General features: G+C 39.4%; 1 protein-coding gene across 4 annotated transcripts in view; it reads right to left on the minus strand.

The window, feature by feature from the left end:
• The window catches only part of LOC107695009 (zinc finger protein 609-like), a 131,938-nt gene that overhangs the window by 55,515 nt on the left and 56,898 nt on the right, over positions 1-19,525 (minus strand). Inside the window, exon 1 of one of the 4 annotated variants that reach the window (XM_016494769.1) lies at positions 5,813-6,058. The exons of the other annotated variants lie outside the window; for them this stretch is intronic. The gene's annotated coding sequence lies outside the window, so the exon portion shown is untranslated. Of the gene's footprint in view, positions 1-5,812; positions 6,059-19,525 lie in introns of those variants that run through there. 4 annotated transcript variants of the gene reach the window in all.

Genomic DNA, 19,525 nt, shown 5'->3' on the forward strand with positions numbered 1-19,525 from the left:
AAGGCGTTTTCATACGCGTTTGGCCAATCAATGTCTACTTACGTCACGGGTAGTACCAGTTGTGTTGGTTAGACCCTGCTCCGGAGTAGGAGCTAATTTGGTTCTCGAAAAAGGCAGTCCGGAAGAACGGACCCCTGAATATCTGTGCCGTTTCAGAACAAGGTCCTCCTTACAAAGGCCTGATAGAGCGTCTACAGATGGATGGCCGAGCATGTGACAAGGTACCGCTGGCGGGGCCCATCTGGCTCGCTGCTTCCAGGAAGCCAGATTCCAGGGCGCTAATCCAGAGAGACTCAGAGGCCCAGAAATGCCATCAGGTCCCTTGGCAGAGAACACATGCCCGCTTTGTGTCCCAGGCTGCTGTCAATGGAAGGTTGCAGGAACGCAAGCCCCTGCACAGTTCCCCAAGTGGGAACCAAAGCACTCCTTGTTTAATCCTCTGCGCAAAAGCGTCAAGTAGGTGGAGTAGAGAGGATTCAGACGCCGGCTGAGTTGGGGAAAGAGAGGGGAATTTAACGGGCAATCACACGGGACTCTGAATAGATCGAGGGGTTCAGGGTGAGGCTTTTCATAGCAGTTCAGCTCTCAAGCTCAAATTCTGAATCAATCACACATTCGGCTTTTCTCAAACTCAATTGGGCTGTAACAAATCTTCTTTTCAAAGCGGTGGCTTCTGTCACACTGCATTTTCTTGCAACTGTTAACAATTGATGTTTTTCTTCCGAAAGAGACAAAGACTATCGCCTTGTTTCAAAGTTCAGGGTGTAAGCCAAGGAACTACATGGACACGCAGGTTTGGGAGATAAACAGTGAACTGAAAACACATTCCACAGTTGAGCAGTCACTGCGTGCAACGGCTCTCACAGCGACGCAGTTCACAGAACGCTTGACATTCTCTAACACACAGTGCGCAGGAGGCCAGGGGGCCCCTTCATGCTAACACCTCATAAATCCCTTCATTCCTCCCCCTGACTGCACCTTCAGGGCCCTACAGATACAAGGACAATTAAGTAAGAGAATGAGAGAGAGAGGAACAGCAGTGAAATTTGCCAGAGCTCTCAGATTTGTACAACACAGTCATACTGAAAGTTCTTTTTCCACCTTTCACAAATAGATAAATGCACGCATTTCATAAGAACAGCACTTTCAACTGCACGGTTGCAAAATGCAGAGCAACTAACAGGTTAACCAAAGGTCTGGCAGAAACGACATGCAAACCTAAAACCAAAAACAGGTCACTGACATAAATGAAGAGTTCAAAGACGGGTGAAAAACTGAAAGGTTGAAACAGTGCATAACAGTACCTTCAAGTGATGGCAATACTGTGGTACATTACCATATTCATATACACCACGGTATCTTTGTACAAAGCATTTCAAAGAATAACATGGTACTACTAGAGTACGTTCAAAAAATGGTAATGCTATGACACTTTTTCAGCGGTCAAATGTAGACAATTGATCTGCATAATATGCATTTGCATACTTACACAAAATGTGTGTCTGGCCTTTTACTAAAATGGATTTATCCTACTGTTTGCTGTCATCATCTCTTAAATGCACATGGAAGACAAAAAAAAATAGAAAACCTCAGACAGACAAAGAAGGAAAGTTAAACAAGGGTTATAAACAAAGCTCTGCCATATCTCTGGAGAATTCATATAGCATTTCTCAAAACTTTTCGTTTGTCTGGTGGTAAAGTTTGGGTCCTGTCAGGAGAGATGAGGTGAGAGCAGCAGCAAACTGTCAGAGAGCCTGAACCGAACTGGCACCTGCCTTTAAACATTTATGCCTGATGCATTTTTAACACACAACATAAAAAAGGCATGACTCTGTTGTTTTCACTTCACCATCCTTCCCAGCTTGCTCACATACAGAGCCACACATACAAACGTCTGCATTCTAGAACAGTCAGAAAAAAAAACCCACCACACACTTGGATAAATAGGCCTAGTGTCTGTCTTACTAAAACCAGAACTCTTTAGCAACAGCGACATTCAGACTGACAGCAATTCAATCTCTTGTGCTGTTGGTTCCTACCATAGACTGTATAAAAACATGGACGTAGTGTCCGTGACGTCACCCGTAGATTTCCGAAGAGCGTTTTTGAAGCTCAAAATTGGGCGGAGGCGGCCGTCGCCATCTTGGCAGCACGTCACCGCGCGTCACTCCCGAATAATCGAAAATGGGCAAAGAGGCGGGAGCAGGTTGCTGAAGCCACACCCACCTAGCTCGACGGTGGTGACAGCAGCGGCAATCCACCTGTCACTCAAGTGGCCACGCCCTTAATTATGCAGAACTTTAAGGCTTAATATAATTTAAACGGATGAGTTATAAAAAAAATTCACCCCCCTCACAGTTGTCATCAAGGGCAAAATTAGCTATATAGACCAAAATCATTTTTTGAACCAGGCTGTAAACATGTTTTTTTCTGCTGTAAAGTTGGGCATTTTAACATGGGGAGTCTATGGGATTGACTCCCTTTTGCAGCCAGCCTCTAGCGGCCAGTCGATGAATTGCAGTTTAAGTCACTTCCTTGTTGGCTTCACGAGAGAGAGGGGGAGGTTGCCGCTTGGTTCCTACTCACAACACAACTCATCTGCATAAATCTGAGTTGTGCTCCACCATCGCCAACTCTGACTATGACTTCAGGTTGCTTTGTTGCTGCAAATCATTTTGTGCAAAAAAAACACATTATTTCTTCCTTTTCAGAGTCTCAGTAGCGTTAGACTTTCAGATCAATGCTGTAATCTCATTAAAGCAGCCTTCTCTGCAAAGCCAACCTCTTCAGGCCCAGACAGACACTGGTGTAACCTGCCAGCGCACCTGTCAGTGTACCTGTCGGAGAGAAAGCAAAGTTTTTCCACTTTGAGCTCATTATCAGTGTGAGGTGTGTGCGTTGTAAATGAGAACACGGGCAGCGCCAGCCAGAGCTTTTAGCTGTCAGCTCACCGGACGCAGTTTTTTGGGGTTCAATGCAGACGCGTATTAGCTGGCAATTAGCATAGTGTCCGTTAGCAAACAATCGCTTAACACAATAGCCTGCGATAATCTTAAATTAAATCTGAGTTTCTTTAAGAGTTCCTTAAAGAGAGAAAAAAGGAAGCTCGTGAGAACAAATTGGCTCATAAAAAGATGACTACCCACAACCCCCTAGCGGTTTTCAGAGCTCTTCCACTGCTGTGGATTTATTTAAAAATAACTCAGATTTGAGCAGGGCATTAAGTGTGATATCCTCCTGATATCCTAAAAGGCACCGATTGTTCTCTGATAAATAATCTGATGTCAGATTCGGTTTCTAGACCAAACACAAAGGGGGCGGAATTAAATTCAAGCAAATCTGCACAACAAGGATTGCTGTTCATGAAGACACGGATACACGGCATTTATAGAGAGCACGAGAGATTGATTTTATTACTGTTTATCAGATGTTTGTATGGAGAATAAATTGAGTTGAAGGAACCGTCAACAAAAATATGTTTCTGTTTACTGAATTAAGAATATTAGATTAAAAACTTGCATGAAAATTAGAAAGGCTGATAATTACTAAAAATGACTACAAATGAAATAAAAATAAATTAAAGCTAAATAAAAATATTAAAAAACAAAAACCAATAAAAATGACAAAAGCACATTAAAAAAACTTACATTTAAATTTAAATAAAAACTGAATATAGAAAAGCTAATTCAAAGTATTAATAATATTTATATACTACTAATAATTTACATTATTTATATAGGCTACTAATAATATTTTATTAGTATGTAAATAATACTAAAACAGCACTGCTGCATAGACCTCATCTAACTCCAAGCTACAAAGATAGTCAACATTTAGTTGACCAAGACTTTTCACACTAAGAGCAAATGTCAAAAAATCTGACAAACTCACTCTGTGCATGAATAGGCTTTTCAAATTTCGGGGAAAAAAATACATGAAGCCAGTGCATCTGGTTTCTCTTTTTGTTCGCTCAAAAAAAGAAACAAGCAGGGGGGCCAGTCTGGACTTATCCAATAGGCTTGCATGCAACGCAATGGCCTCCTCGGTCTGAGCGTGCGACAGCCTGCGGTGAGGCTGGATCAGGCCTGCAGCGGCTGGATTGCAGAGGAAGGAGAGCGAGAGTGAGGTAAACAGATAAATAAAACATTGTGGTTTTGTGTAGTCCTGACCTCGGTTAACACCACGCTGTTTACACACAAGAACAGTGTGAACCGGTGAGGGGAGAGGCACACATTCACACAAAAGCACAAAGACGTCGAGCATGTAACAGATATGCTCATATTCTCCTTTCAGCACACAATCAATGGATTGACTCACAAAGTTCCTCTGCCTTGACCCATTTATAGATGTTGTCTGTTCTAATACAAGCGTGCAAACTGGAGCCCATGAGAAAAGACGTTTCACGGGGTTATCGGAGACACGCGATTGTTTAAAGCCTGAGAAGTCAGTCTGAGTAAAATTAGGACATGTTCTTTAACAATTTTAATTACGGAAAAACTTTTGAAGGGCTAGGAAAATGTGATTATCACTAAAAGACAAGTTTAAACCCTTTCAATTAGCCTATGCTGCAGGTCAATTTGACCCGTGACACAAAATCAAACTTTTGGAAATATGGTTAACCTAGGATTTTCTTTTTTTTTTTTACATTTTGTGAAAATTTCTTATATATGGCGCTTTTCCACTGCAGGGTACGGCACGGTACGGCTCCGTACGGTTCACATTTGGGGGGGATTCCACTGGGTACAGTACCTGGTACTTTTTTTAGTACAACGAGCCGTACCGAGCCGAGTCGTACCACGCAGTGGAAAAGAGCCATTAGTGTCTGCAAAAAGACACTTTGAGGAGTTGTGGGATGTGCGTACAAAGTTTCTATTACGATACTGATGTTCGCGGGTCAATTCGAGCTGCAAATTTATGGCTAACGGCAGATGCACAGACCCAAAATAAATAAAAATAAATAAATAAATAAGATCGGTAACGTCAGAACTTTGCACGTATTTACACGTATGCATTTTGGCAGACCATTTTGGCTTTTATCCGAATAAATGTAGACTGATAGTGTTTTTATCATGGTAATTTCACTGGGAATCAAACCAAGGATCTTGGTGCACAAAAATAATTAAAAAAGATTACATTTACAACAATTAAAAGTGTTAATGTTAAAGGTTTACTGTTTTATCTGATTTTCTTTTTTGTTTTCATGCTGTGATTTTTGGTGAATTGTACTGAATCCAATTAGGGTCATTTTGACTTGAAACATAAAAATTGCACCCAGAATTCGAACATAATACTACAAGGGGAAATAATCTTTAGATTTTAAAGTGTTGGTCTATCAATGTCTTCGGTCACGGTGAGGATCTTGCAGCATGAGCGTTGCATTAAAACTAGTTCAAATTTGAAAAACGTGTCTCAAGTTCTCTTCCTGTTCCAATAAGATGTGAACGGCCTCTCACCAGATGGATTCAATAATCCCAATCTACACTGGAAGCGATCGCTCTATCAACAAAGCTATCTCTGTTATCACAAAGCTTGTAGTGTAGATATCTTTACTGATAATAATTGCGCCACATGCACCGTTCCCTTCTGGCGTAATACCACATGTTCCCTGGAAATATAAACACAACAAACAAAGATTAGCCTGTTGTTGCGGTTTGCATTCAATCAAACGATGTCGGGTTTGCTAGAGCAGAACTAGTGCACTGAAAATGGAAGTACATTTTAGTGCTGCAGTTCAATTAAATTACTTCAATGTGGATGTAAATCAAGTCAGTCCGTTTTCTGAATGCTACAGTTTTGTCTCCCGAGTTCTTACCCTCCTAGCTGGCGGTGTTTGTTGTCTGGATGTCCTTTGCTTTCATAACTGCAGCTCAGACGAGTCTTTTGCTCTCTGTTTGAGCTGTAGACGGGACAGCATGGGCGTTTCCTGGCTCGCTAACCCAGGGGCCTAAAATACCCAGGGGCAGCCTTCACAAATTGTGCGGTGAGGGAGTTTAACAGCCTCTCCGTTCAAGAGCCGAGACGCTGTGCCAAAGTTACATGAGGGGTGAGAGAAAGGGGAGGAACTACAGGAGGGGGGGAATGCAAATGTGAGAGATAGGGAAAGAAATGAGATGAGAAAAGGTCACTGCCGACACTCATGTAAACACCAGTAAAGGATTTACAGTGTGGCGAGAAACCTCTCGTTGCGGAAAAGACACAAAAAGATTGGAGTCTCGGCCCAGGAGGAGCAAGAGACCCAAAATGAGGAGACATTCCAGGAAAAGACAGACCTCCCCTCCTCTCCCAACTGGAAAAGCTTTGTTTTAATGGAGTACAGGCTTCCTGGCTGCTGTCAACTTGGGAACGGACGGGGATGAGAAAAGAGAGGTTGCTGATCTCAGAAACAAGCCGTGAATGGGTTTCTTTCACACTGCCCTGCTCGCTTTTTAGCCGTGTTTTGAGTGAACACTTGTAATTTTGTTCTTTATTTACACTTTTATGAAGATGACAACATGAAATGGCATTCAACACAATTAACTTAAATAATTTGACACATTTCTGAGCCAAATTGTGTGCTTAGCAAGAAATGGAAAATCTTATTCAAATGGATTGTGAAAAGTACGCTATGCTGTCACTGCCCCACCCACACGGCCTTGCTTACATCAGCAAGAGAAAAACGTTGTTGCAGAAGCGGAGAAAGGGAATTTATTTTGCAAAATATTATGAAAACAAACATTTTAATTCTTCAGATCAGGGTTTCCCAAACTAGGGTTCGTGAAACCCTGGTGGATCAGGAGGGAACTGCAAGGGGTTTGTGAGTTGTTAAGAAGCTAATTTACTAAATTATAAAAATGTAAAAAAGAAAACTTATTGTAAATAAAACAACTGACATATTTGTGAAAAAGATTTCTTTACCCATGTTTTGAGTGAATACATATCTATTTATTTTCTTTACACTTTTTTTTGAAGATAACACAAAATGGTGTTTGACACATTTAACAAGTAATTTGGCGTATTTCTGAGTCTAATTAAATACTTAGCAAGACATAATGAGGGACGCAGTTGATTTTATCCAACGGTATTAAAAGTAGGAAATTATGTCACTGCTCCGCCCATAAAGCCTTGCTTACATCAGCAAGAGGAAAAAGTTGTTGTAGAAGTGGAGAATGTGAATTTATTTTGCAAATTGTTATGAAAACAAACATTTTTATTCTTCAGATCAGGGTTTCCCAAACTAGGGTTCGCAAAGCCTTGGTGGTTCAGGAGGGAACTGCAAGTGGTTCATGAGTTGTTGAAAAGCTTCTTTAAATCATAAAAATGTAAAACTAAGAAAAAAATATAAACTATATAAAACTATATAAAAAAATAATAAGAACCGAAATAAAACACTTGCAAAAAAGAGATTTCTTTGATTTTCTATGTTTTGATGAAATATCATGTCTTTTTTTCTTTATTTTTTGAAGATGACAACAAAAAATGGCGCTTGACACATTTAACTTCAATATTTTGGAGTCTAATTGAATACTTAGCAAGAAATAATGAGGGGCGGCAGTAGGGCTGTGCAAAAAAATCGAATGCGATTTTCATGTGCATCTCGTCAGTAAAGCAGCTCCTGTGATTAGTAGTAAATCTCCAGCACGTGCTTTCAGATGGAGCGGCATTTATAGAGCCGTAGTTCACTGACAAGCTACACAAAATCGCGCTCATAATCGGCAATGAATCACCTGCGATTTTGAACACGATATTGCGTAGCTTGTCGGTGAACTACGGCTCTGTGTATTAAATGCCGCTCCATCTGAAAGCACGTGCTGGAGATTTACTACTAATCACAGAACCGGCTTTACTGACGAGATGAACAAGAAAATCGCATTCGATTTTTTGCACAGCCCTAGGCGGAAGTTGATTTTATCTTAAGGTATTAAAAGCAGGAAATTATGTCACTGCCCCGCCCACACGGCCTTGCTTACATCAGCATGATAAAAAGCTGAGCAAGACAGAGGCAGAGAAAGTGAATTTATTTTGCAAAATATTATGAAAACAAACATTTTTATTCTTCAGATCAAGGTTTCTCAAACTTGGGTTTGCAAACCCTGGTGGTTCAGAAGGGAACAGCAAGGGGTTTATGATTTGACGAAAAGCTAATTATTTAAATACTAAAAACGTTAAAAAAAAAATTATAATAATATAAATAAGCACATTTTAAAATAAAACTAATTTCAATAAAATACTTGTGAAAAAAAGGTTACATATTTTAGTTGTTTGCCTGCATTTCCTGCATTTCCGACCAATTAGAGGACCCTGAACGTGTTAAATTATTGAAATATTAACTTGTGCTTCAAAACTACTTCAAATATATTTAAGGTCAAAGAGTTCGGCTGATAAAAAAGTTTGGGAATCCCTGCTTCAGATTAGCACAATGACGAATTGTTCACTATACACCACATATTAGGGTTGTGCAGATAGACGATAGTATCGTGTATCGACGCTAGTCAGAGATATTACCTGTGGCTGACACACACGCATGCATGCATGCACACACACGCTAAAACGCTGTCAACGCCAAAGAACAGAAAACTGAATGGCATCTCTCCACTGAAAACCGCATTTCCTAGCAGCTGCATGGATCTTACCCTCCCCTCCCCCTCCACTCTCCTCACTACTCGCGCACAGACACACGGAACGAGGCGCATTGGAAAATGCACTGGTTGACAGCAAAGGACAGCTGCTCTCTCTCGCTCGCTCTTCCATTCCCTTCCCCCACGGCTCGCCGCACACACACACATGCTCGCTAAGAGTCAGCGCGAGCACATGAGGACGAGAGGGAGAGAAAGAAAGATGGAGAAAAACCTGAGGGAGGGGAGAGGCGGCCATGAAAGGGCTTTGTTTCACATTTCTCTGATGGCTTTCACAGGCCTCGCCACCATAGCAAGATTCAAATGCTTGATCATTTGAGACCAAATTCAATAGATTGCAATGTGTCAATTTGTTTATGTAATTTAAATATTAATATGAATAAACAAATTAAATAACAACAGTGACATGCGGTGCGGCTTTGAGGCAAGGATGGGAATCTCAAGGAAGTGAATGATTCTGGTTCACAATTCTGGTCCTTTTAATACATTTGAAGGAGCAATCTCTGTATTAATTAGTATTAAAATGCTTATTTTTTTACTTTATTCAATTAAAAAACACTATTAATTACAACAAATCTCTGAAGCTCTTGAATTTGAGACTGTCACAAGCCTGATTCATTTAACAAGAGTCAGTTGATCACAAATCAGACAATGGTAGTGATTTTTGTATGAATTGTTGATGAAAACGCATAACATGAAAATCATTCACTTGCTGTATTTATGAAATAAATTAAAGGCAACTTGATTTAGATGGTGAAAAGTATAATTAATAATTTAAAATTTAAATAATCATTTAATTATTATTAATAATAATAAAATTAAAACAAAATATAAAATAGTAATTAAACATAAAATAAAAATACTAAAACAATTCTATAGGCTACTATTTTGTTTAAATAAAAAAAGCACTAAAAACTTATCTAAAAAATGGTTTTAGACAACACAACATTATAATGTACAGAACAAAAAAATTCACATTCATTTTGAGATTTTATATTTTTAATTAAATAAATCTGGTTCCGTGTAAGACCAGTTCTTAATTTGTAAAGGACATTTACAATTATATAATTACAGCTCCATAAACGATTAAGCGGAGTACTAAAATTATTATTTTAGTACTTTTGAAGGAGCAGCACCCATCTAAGCGTTACACAAAAGCAACGCTTGTTTTAAAAATTACCATTTATTAAAACAAAACTCTAAAACTGATAACTCATGGATTTAAGAATGAGTCTTTTGGATTGATTTTGGACTAAATGCCAGGCTGTCACTGGTTTGTGATTTGGCCATGTATAAAACACCACTGGTCGTGCTGTTGGATGAATGGTTAACAAAAACCAATGTCATGAAAACCATTCAGTACCAATATTTCTTCAACAGAACTGGTTCTGAATAAGACTATTTCTTAAATCCCAACCCCACCTCTAACGCTGAACTGAAATCAATTATGTTGTTCAAATCACAAAGCATGAGTAGTAACAGTGACGGTTGCCTTAGCAAACACTGCTTAATTATAAAGAAAAAAGATGACTTGACTGTCAGAGTTAATGGCTGAATCACAAAGCAGTAAAACATACAGAGAGAGAGAGAGAGAGAGAGAGAGAGAGGAAAGGCCATCACGATTCACCGGTTCCCACCTCCCCGTCTTTATCTTCCGCTGGATTTATTGGTGAGGATGTAGCAATTACGCCCAGGCAAAACAAGCAGCCCAACGTGAATTTTTCAAAGAAAGACACTCCAACGTGGAGAGTCTGCAAACGAGAGAGAGAGAAGTGAGGCTCGACGCCATCGCATAACGATAAACCTAATCCTGTAGTTGGCATGTCAGCCAGGATTACGCCAAAACTACAGCCTTACGAAGCATCGAAAGCCCTGCGATACAGAGATCGCCTCGGGGAACACGTATCCACCAAATAATGAAACCTTAAGAAGTGTTAAGAGCGAAAAAATAACCTGGGTATTTACTAGAACAAGATCAACCCTCTGACAGGGAGAAAAAGAGACACTATAAATCAATCCGTGTTCCTGTCAGCATCCCTTAAAATGGAGCATGGCGTGCCAGAGCATGTGGGTTGACAGATCGGTACTGAAATACCACGCGCTGTTACCGTGGCGCTTCTGTCGACGAGGTTTAAAATAAGTATGTGGCACGTCACGCTAATCACAACGCATCGGGCATTTACGCCAAAGCTGGTGTGTTTTGATAAGGTTCTAGGAAACAAAAACAGCTGCCAAGAAGAGTTCGAAGAAAAGCTTAATGCGTCTCCTGGGATTACGAATGTGCACTCTTAGTCTTGAACGCTTAAGACACCGAGGGACAGGACTAAAAAAAAGTCACCTTTAGAGCAACAATACTTAAAGCAAACAATCAAGAGAAAAGCTTGTGTGGTTTTACAACATACCCAAGTTAAAAGCTTTAATTAATTACAAGCACAACTAATCCGTCAAGCGCCAAAAAACTGGCACAATAGAATCGTGTGGTTTAACTAGATTACATTTCGTGAAGAAAGTCTGACTGGTAGTTGGCTATACAAAAACCACATTAACATCAAGTTAACTGTTAAGTACTGAAGCAAATGCAATAAACTCCATTTCCAGGTGGCTTTTCTGAAGCGGCGATACCATCATGTGCAGAAAAAAGGGTTGCATCACACCCAGATCTTTAAATCTGGATTATCTTGAGATGGTTTATTCACTGGCCGTCTAACAAATCCACTGAGCTGTAGTCTACAACGGCAGCTAATTCCCCGCCTGAGCCAATAACAACGGGTGTGAACCCACGGCCGGCCTGTTTTCGACTCAAGCGGAGATCCAGATGTTGGAAAACACCGTTTATGGGCAGTAAAGATCCCAATATTAAACATTCGCACAACCGACGAAACCCTCAGAAAGGATTTCCTGGATCACCATCCGATGGAGCAATAAACTTAGCAACTCACGCCAGTCAGAGTTACGACCATGAGCTCTGATCTCGCTGCTGGGGCGAATTCACAGTGCACGTCGTGCGGTCTGAGAGCAACTTCCACCAACTCAAAGCAATTGCCTCTATATTTAGGGTGAGAATGCAGACTGCTGAATCAACGCGGCTATAACGAATGACAGCATGGGATGCAGACGAGCAAATGGTTCGAGTGTCAACAGTAGACATGTTATGTACAACATGTTCAATGTGAAACGGCATTCACAACTCACTTAATGGCTGTAATGTTAGCTGCTTCTGAATGAAACTGGATATTCATTGAGAGAGAAAAAAAAAAGAGCATGACTTGATTTGTAAGATGATAAAGACTGGGAATGGCATTCCAAAAAAAAAAAGTAAAAAGTAAATTAATTAAAAAATGAAATGGTAATAATAATAATAATAATAATAATAATAGCAATGACAACAACAATAATAATAATAATAACTCCAAATATTAAAAAAATAATTTTTCAAAAATGTAGGGATACACCAATTTTGAAATTCTGGCCAGTATGATAAGTCAACAATTATACAAATGTTATGGCAAATAACCAATAAATGTTAGAATTTAATTACTGTACTATTTTGTACTACTGGACTACTAAATAAATTTAAATAAAATAAAATAAACAACACTTAAAACGGAATAGAACACTTAATAAAACAGTTAAAAACACTTAAATAAACTTCAATAATTTTTTTAAATACAAGTGATTTTAGGCATCACAACATTATAAAATATTAAATATAAAAAACTTATGTACTGAATGAATTAAATTGATATTAATTTTGAGATTGGCTAAAGATTTAACTGTTATTAAAATATTGTTTTTAAAAGAAAAAAAAAACTTTAAATGAGCTATATGACGGCAAAAATAATTATAGGCAATATTTGATGGCAATTATTGGTTGGTATATATCCAATATCAGTCATAAATAAATATATATATACTGGCCGATATCTAATTTGTAGGGGTGTAATGGTTCACAAAATTCACAGTTCGGTTCAGTTCGATACGACACAGTGGTGTCACGGTTCGGTTTGGTACGGGGGTAATTGGTTACGTTGCAATGTTGGAAATATTTCTGTTTAAAACCATGAAGGTGAGCCAATGGATATCACACACAAGCAATGTGCAAACTTTGTGCAAGAGTTATGCCGGTGAACGTCTTAGGGTGTACTCACAGTAGGCGATCTGAACCGTGCCCGAGCGCGTTTGACCTCCAAAGCCCAGTTCGTTTGACTAGTGTGATCGCTCCGTACTGTGCCCGGGCGCGGTTCATCTGGCCGTCCCTGGCTCGCTTGGAAGAGGTGGGCCAGAGCACGGTTCAGTTGGGATCAGGTGCGGTATGCATGTAGTCTGATCGCTAACTGCGCCGCAGCACGGAACAGCTACTATTTTGTGTGCGCTACTGTCATCATTACGACAGCATACATCTTCTATTACTACTACTACAGTACACTTATCAATTCATTGAATAAAATCAAGCATATTTAGGATTATAACGGGCCTGGTTCTCATCTTATTGATGAACAGCTGCAAATTCCTCCGTCAACGTCAGCTGCCTCCGTAATAATCATCTGATACGTGCAGCGCAATCAAGTGAAAATCGCTGCATGGCATAAATGATAAATCTATTAGGCAGTCTATTAGCAAAAGTGCTTTTCTTCCCGGTTTTTTTTTTCCAAAACAAAAAGTTGCATCGTGAATGACGTAAGCGTGCTCTGGCCCAGAACATTAAAGTGCAATATGAGTGCAGGGAACAATCGCGCTCGGGCTCGGTTCAAGGCAACCGTGCCTAGTGTGAGTACACCCTTAATCTCAGTCAATTCACTGTGCAGAAAGTGAAAGTAAAAACGGAATGACGGAGTAATGATGGAGCTTTCTGCATCTGACACCGCATATTCTCTCAGAGATAACAAGACGAATCTACTTCAACATATGCTGATAACAGTATATAGTAGGGCTGCACGATATATGGAAATTATCGAATTATCGCAATATGCATATCGCAAGGGCGTGCGATATCTGAATCATTTTAATAATAGGCTACTTAAATCAAAATGTTGCAAAAGGTCAAAGTTTTAGTTCGACGCATATAGCAGAGAATTGCTTGACGTTAAAAAGAGTTAAGTGCAATAAGTTGCAGAAAACAACTCTGCCGTCTCGTCTTGCTGTCTGACTCACACCTGAAGCGCGCGCAGAAGCCGCATCTCGCACAGCGTATCTTCAGTTCTGCCGCACACCTGCAAAGCGCGTGCACAGAGAGAGAGGCGAACACCGAGTTGATTCGTCTTTTGCATCTCCTCATGTTTGAACAGACACATACACACAGAATTATGTCAATAGTACCCGTCTCGACGATCATTCTCGTAAACGCAGTCGGTTATGTTTTAAATGAATGTAAACAGCTGAGAAAGAAATCGGATGTGTATCATTATACTGGATCCGTGCAGTCGGGTTTAAAGGGACAGCAGCCTATAAATACGTGCTGCTGAATACGTCACTAATGTTAATCAAACAACAAAACAGCTATAACAAAGATTAATCTAAATTTAATTCATACAGTGAACACTATGCAGTGTTATTTTACACTTAATTATTACATTTCTGTACCTGAATACAACTGTTTATATTATCTATGCTTGTAAATTGTGTATTTCTTTTTTTTCTTTTTCTCTTTTTTTTGACTGACTGTTCACTTGCCTTTAATCATGTTTGAACTTTCTCAGACTATAGTTTTTGCTGTGGTATATGAAGAAGTTCTTTAAGTGTAGGAAAGCAAAGTTACAATGATATAAAATTAGTGTCATTGATTTTTTTTGGTTTGTATGTTCACACTGATGTCAAAATGACATTTTCTGATTTGTGACATTACTTTTTATGTAATGCTAAAACACTGCTCGTCACTTTCAGAAGTTGTAGTGATTCTTTCTTTTCCAAGAAAGAATGTGAAACAAATTGGTTATATAATTTTCATTTTTAAATATTTTAAAATATAATTGAAATAGATTTTACACACTTTAAGCAATATCGTATCGCATATCGAATATCGCATTTTTTAACAAGGTATCGCATATCGCATTTTTCTTCAATATCGCACAGCCCTAGTATATAGCTAACTGTTTTCATTTATTCCCTTAATCTTTCTAATATTACATAGTGAAAAAAATTAGAAGAAACATATTTCGTGTTAAACAGGTTGTTTTGGAAAGTCGGTGCTTGAAATAGGCTAAAGCTTCTTATTTAATAGATTTTTATTGATGACTGCAGTGTTAATATTTTAATTGTAGGCCTATAATTCATAGTATAATAGACCTGTTTTAAAATACCTTTTTTAAAAACATTTTAATTGAGGAGTAAATAGCCTAATCTTTTGTTATCCTCGCAGCACATCAGTTATTTGATAATTACTGCGGGGCATATTAATTGTAATTTTAATTTAATAATAAAAGTAACTTCATAATAATAATAATAGGCCTAATAAAAATAAGAATGTAACAGGCCTACATTAATTGGAAATGCCAAATATCTTAATATTGCCAACAACTGATGTTTTTGACAATATCTCTGGCTATTGTCGACAAGATCATCATCTTTCGATGCACCCTAGCAAGGGGAGGTTATCGCTGGGCAGAGAGCACGTTGCCTGTTACGTCGTTTGGGCTGCCTTGTTGAGCGCAGTGGCACTGAGAACATTATATTTCACACACTTTAAGCTGTTTTATTTTCCAAATGTAATAGGATTAGTCCAATGAATCGAATCGTTTGATTTGTAATGGGTACCAAACCGAAAGCCTCTTACCAAACGGTTCAATATGAATGTGTGTATCGTTACACCCCTACCAATTTGGCACTGTTATATTGTGCAGCGTTATTCAAAATATAATGAGGAGAGGGGAAAAAAATATATAATGATAATAATTTGCACACTTTGACACTTTTCAAAATAAAGACTGCATAAGTCACTCACTTCAAAACAGAACTAAAAAGCCAAAAGCCAAGCTGCAAAACCCACAAGACAATCCAAACTAAATAATTTCCTTAAAGTTTAAATACAACAAATCATAACCTAGCATGACAAAAGTGTGATTCTGTTCGGTGTACTGTCACTTATGCACCCCATCATCATAGATTGTGGTTCAGTCCACGACTGGAGATGGCTTGTTAAAGAAGGTCACTTCCCCTTGTCAAATGACTGCAGAGAGGGGTTAAATTAGCCCATGTTATTCTCAGGGTGATAACGACTGTGTGCAAGTCAAGTCAAGTCACCTTTATTTATATAGCGCTTTTAACAATACAGATTGTGTCAAAGCAACTGAACAGCATTAATTAGGAAAATAGTGTGTCAATAATGCAAAATGACAATAGTAAACACAAATTTTTCAGTTAAAGACAGTTCATCATTGAATTCAGTGATGTCAACATCCAGCTCAGTTTAAATAGTATCTTTGCAATCAAGTCAACGGTATCGCTGGAAATTAAGTGTCCACAGTGTTAGTGGATATGCTAGTCCGGCAGGGACACGCAGCAGGTAGCATCGCTCCTGCCTTCCTGCATGGCCACGAAAGGTGGGAAAACCAGTCTTGCCTTCCATCGCACGGCTCGAACCCACAGTGCCCCGCCTGCACCATGGGATGTGGAAATGCGAAACCACTTTAGAGATGGTTGAAAATCTGGTCTGGTCCCCCTCCCTGACACTCGATAGCATCCCCTCCTCACACCTCAAGATCTGGTTGTTAAAAGGAAAGAGGAAGAGGTATTTCGTGTTTTGTTTGAGCTGTTGTTGTCCCTCCCCTTGAGGGGGGTAAATATGATCATATTACCCCAATTTTACAGTCTCTGCACTGGCTACCTATTAAGTTCCATATCAGTTACAAAATATTATTACTTGCCTACAAGGCCCTTAATGGTTTAGCTCCTGCGTACCTAACTAGCCTTCTACCATGCTACAATCCATCACGCTCCCTAAGGTCGCAAAACTTTTTCGCATTTGGCTCCCAAACTCTGGAATAGCCTTCCTGATAACGTTCGGGTTTGACATCACGTGGTAACTAGGATTTACACAAGCTTCAGTCTGGATCCAGCCCTTACAAAGACCTGAGATGACCGAACACCTGAGAAGAGATGATGCAAACCCCTCAGAAGACCTCAGATGATGCCAACCCTCAAACAACATAAACTAACAAAGTTTGCTACAAGTTTGATTGCAACATATAATCATTGCTGTTAATAGTGTTCATCGTCTGTTTGATTATGTCTTTAAATGAATTTTACCATACATTTCTGCCATATGTACATCAATTTGACAGTGACCACTGACAAGCTACTACTAAATATATTGTAGAAACTTAATTTTCTGTAAAGCTGCTTTGCAATGATTTGTATCGCGAAAAACGCTATACAAATAAACTTGAATTGAATTGAGGCCCAGAGCAAACCCCATGTGCTTGTTTAAAGAATGTACCAGAAGACAATAGCGGCAGTCAGAGGAAGTCATGAATGGGGGCCACTGGTCGCGCAGCACTATAGTGCCAATAGAAAGCTTTCTACCAGGGACAAAGCTCAGAATGGCTCTTCTAACCACCAGAACATAATCAAGGAGGAAAACTACCATTTCAACTTAAGAATTAGGCCAGAATTGCAAGTATGCAAATATCAATGCTTAGTGAACACTATGAAATGTACTATTATGAACTTGCCTGAAACTTTTATCCAAAAAAGCTACCTGCACTGCATTCAAGGTATGCATTTCATCAGTTCATGCATTCCCTGGGAATCGAACCTATCACCTACTCTACTGTTTGAGCTACAGGAACAGGAAGTCAATGCAAATGTCAACGCTTTGTGAACACAATGCAATTTACTACCGTGCATTTGGCTGATGCTTTTATCTAAAGCGACTTGAATTGCATTCAAGGCATCTGTTTCATCAGTAATGCATTTCCTGGGAGTCAAACCCATGACCTTGGCATTATTCTACTGTTTAAGCTACAGAACCACAATGCAAATCAAATCAATGCAAACATCAATGCTTAGAGAATGCAATGGAATTTACTACTAAGCATTTGGCTGACGCTTTTATCCAAAGCAACTTAGATTGCATTCAAGGCATGTGTTTCATCAGCTCATGCATTCCCTGGGAAACAAACCCATAGCATTCTCATTGATCTAATGTTTGAACACAATTTAATTCAATGCAAATGCCAATGCTTAGTTAACACAATCCAATTTACAACACAATACTGTATACTACTATGCATTTGGCAGGCGATTTTATCCAAAGCAACTTGCATTGCATTCATTTTTTTATCACTCCCTGGGAATCGATCCCATGACCTTGGCGTAGCGAGTGGCATGCTCTACTGTTAGAACAGGAATAGGGGTGGGACAATAAATCGATGTGCCGATTTATCGCGATATTTCCAGCCGCGAGACGTTATTGATACTCTGGCACCAAGTATCGATATGTTCTTAAACATACAAAAGATCTAAATTCATACCTACACTGTGGCTGTTTACCACTTTGGCTTACCGGCGCGGCAGTACCTCCAGACTTCTTGTGGTGGCGCTTCCCAGATTGCGGATGGTCAGATGAACGGAAATTGTAATTCCCAGCGAAGAAGAAATACGAGCATAATGGTAGGTTAAATTTGATTTACAGAACTTTTTGTGCTGTTTTCTATCAGTTTAGACTTGAATAAAGAGAGAAAACTTGCAATTAAACTTTTCACAGGCATTTTGTTTTCATAGTTAGGCAGATATCGTGCTGTATCGTTATAGGATTGTCTAACAATATATCGATTATCGTAGAATCGCTATATTTCTGATATTATAGTATCGTGAGCCATGTATCGTGATTCATATCGTATCGTGAGGTACCCTGTGATTCCCACCCCTAATATCTATATACAGTGGGTACGGAAAGTATTCAGACCCCCTTCAATTTTTCACTCTTTGTTATATTGCAGCCATTGGAATGATTTCGCGATTGAGACAGCCCTTAAAATGGCCGACTCCCTGATCAGTGCCCTGACTACTGAACAAGGGAGCTGATTGCGACGCACCCACATACTACAATATACACTAGGGGTGGGACAATAAATCGATGTGCCGATTTATCGCGATATTTCTCTGGCACCAAGTATCAATATTTTTTTAAACATGCAAAAGATCTCAATTCATAACTACACTGTGGCTGTTTACCACTTTGGCTTACTGGAGCGGCAGTACCTCCAGACTTCTTGTGGTGGCGCTTCCCAGATTGCGGATGGTCAGATGAACGGAAATTGTAATTCCCAGCGAAGAAGAAATACGAGCATAATGGTAGACCAACAACAAATCAGAGATGCAACGGCGTCTTATTTTTATGGAGATGAGAACTAAAAAACTGCCCCGGAACAGCTATCAAACCCTAAACAGGAACACAATTAAAGTAGACAAAACTGTTGTTAACTCACATTTTTTGGACAAAAAAGGGACTAGTGTTTACTGAAATTACTTTAAAAACACACAAAAACAAGGTCAAATGGTTTTAAAACATTCAACTTCAAGCCATAGTTACCCAAAAAATCTTTTTCAAGAACATTACAAAGAGATCACCATCAGTTCTGTCTAAAGAAAACCCCTTGTTGCTCTTTCCAGTAGCCTATATTTGGCTGCCTGTCACAATTGAAAGTAAGCAAGGGGTCCAAGTGTTACATTTCAATGGCTCCCCGGAGGCCCACTATGTAGGGAACATGGAATGTAGGCATCGGTCACGTTATCATTGCAGAGTGCATACTGAGTCCGTGAGTAGCCTAACCTCTCTGCTCGGTTCGCAGGTGGATTTCCCTCACTATATGAGTGAGAGAGAGTGGCGCCAGCGCGTCCAGTTTTATGTCAACAAAACTGGATGCTCTCTCTCTCTCTCTCTCTTGATATTACAAGTGCGCGTTATGCAGTGTGGG

Source organism: Sinocyclocheilus anshuiensis, unplaced genomic scaffold (assembly GCF_001515605.1).
Source record: "Sinocyclocheilus anshuiensis isolate Anshui unplaced genomic scaffold, SAMN03320099.WGS_v1.1 scaffold923, whole genome shotgun sequence".
NCBI lineage: Eukaryota > Metazoa > Chordata > Actinopteri > Cypriniformes > Cyprinidae > Sinocyclocheilus > Sinocyclocheilus anshuiensis.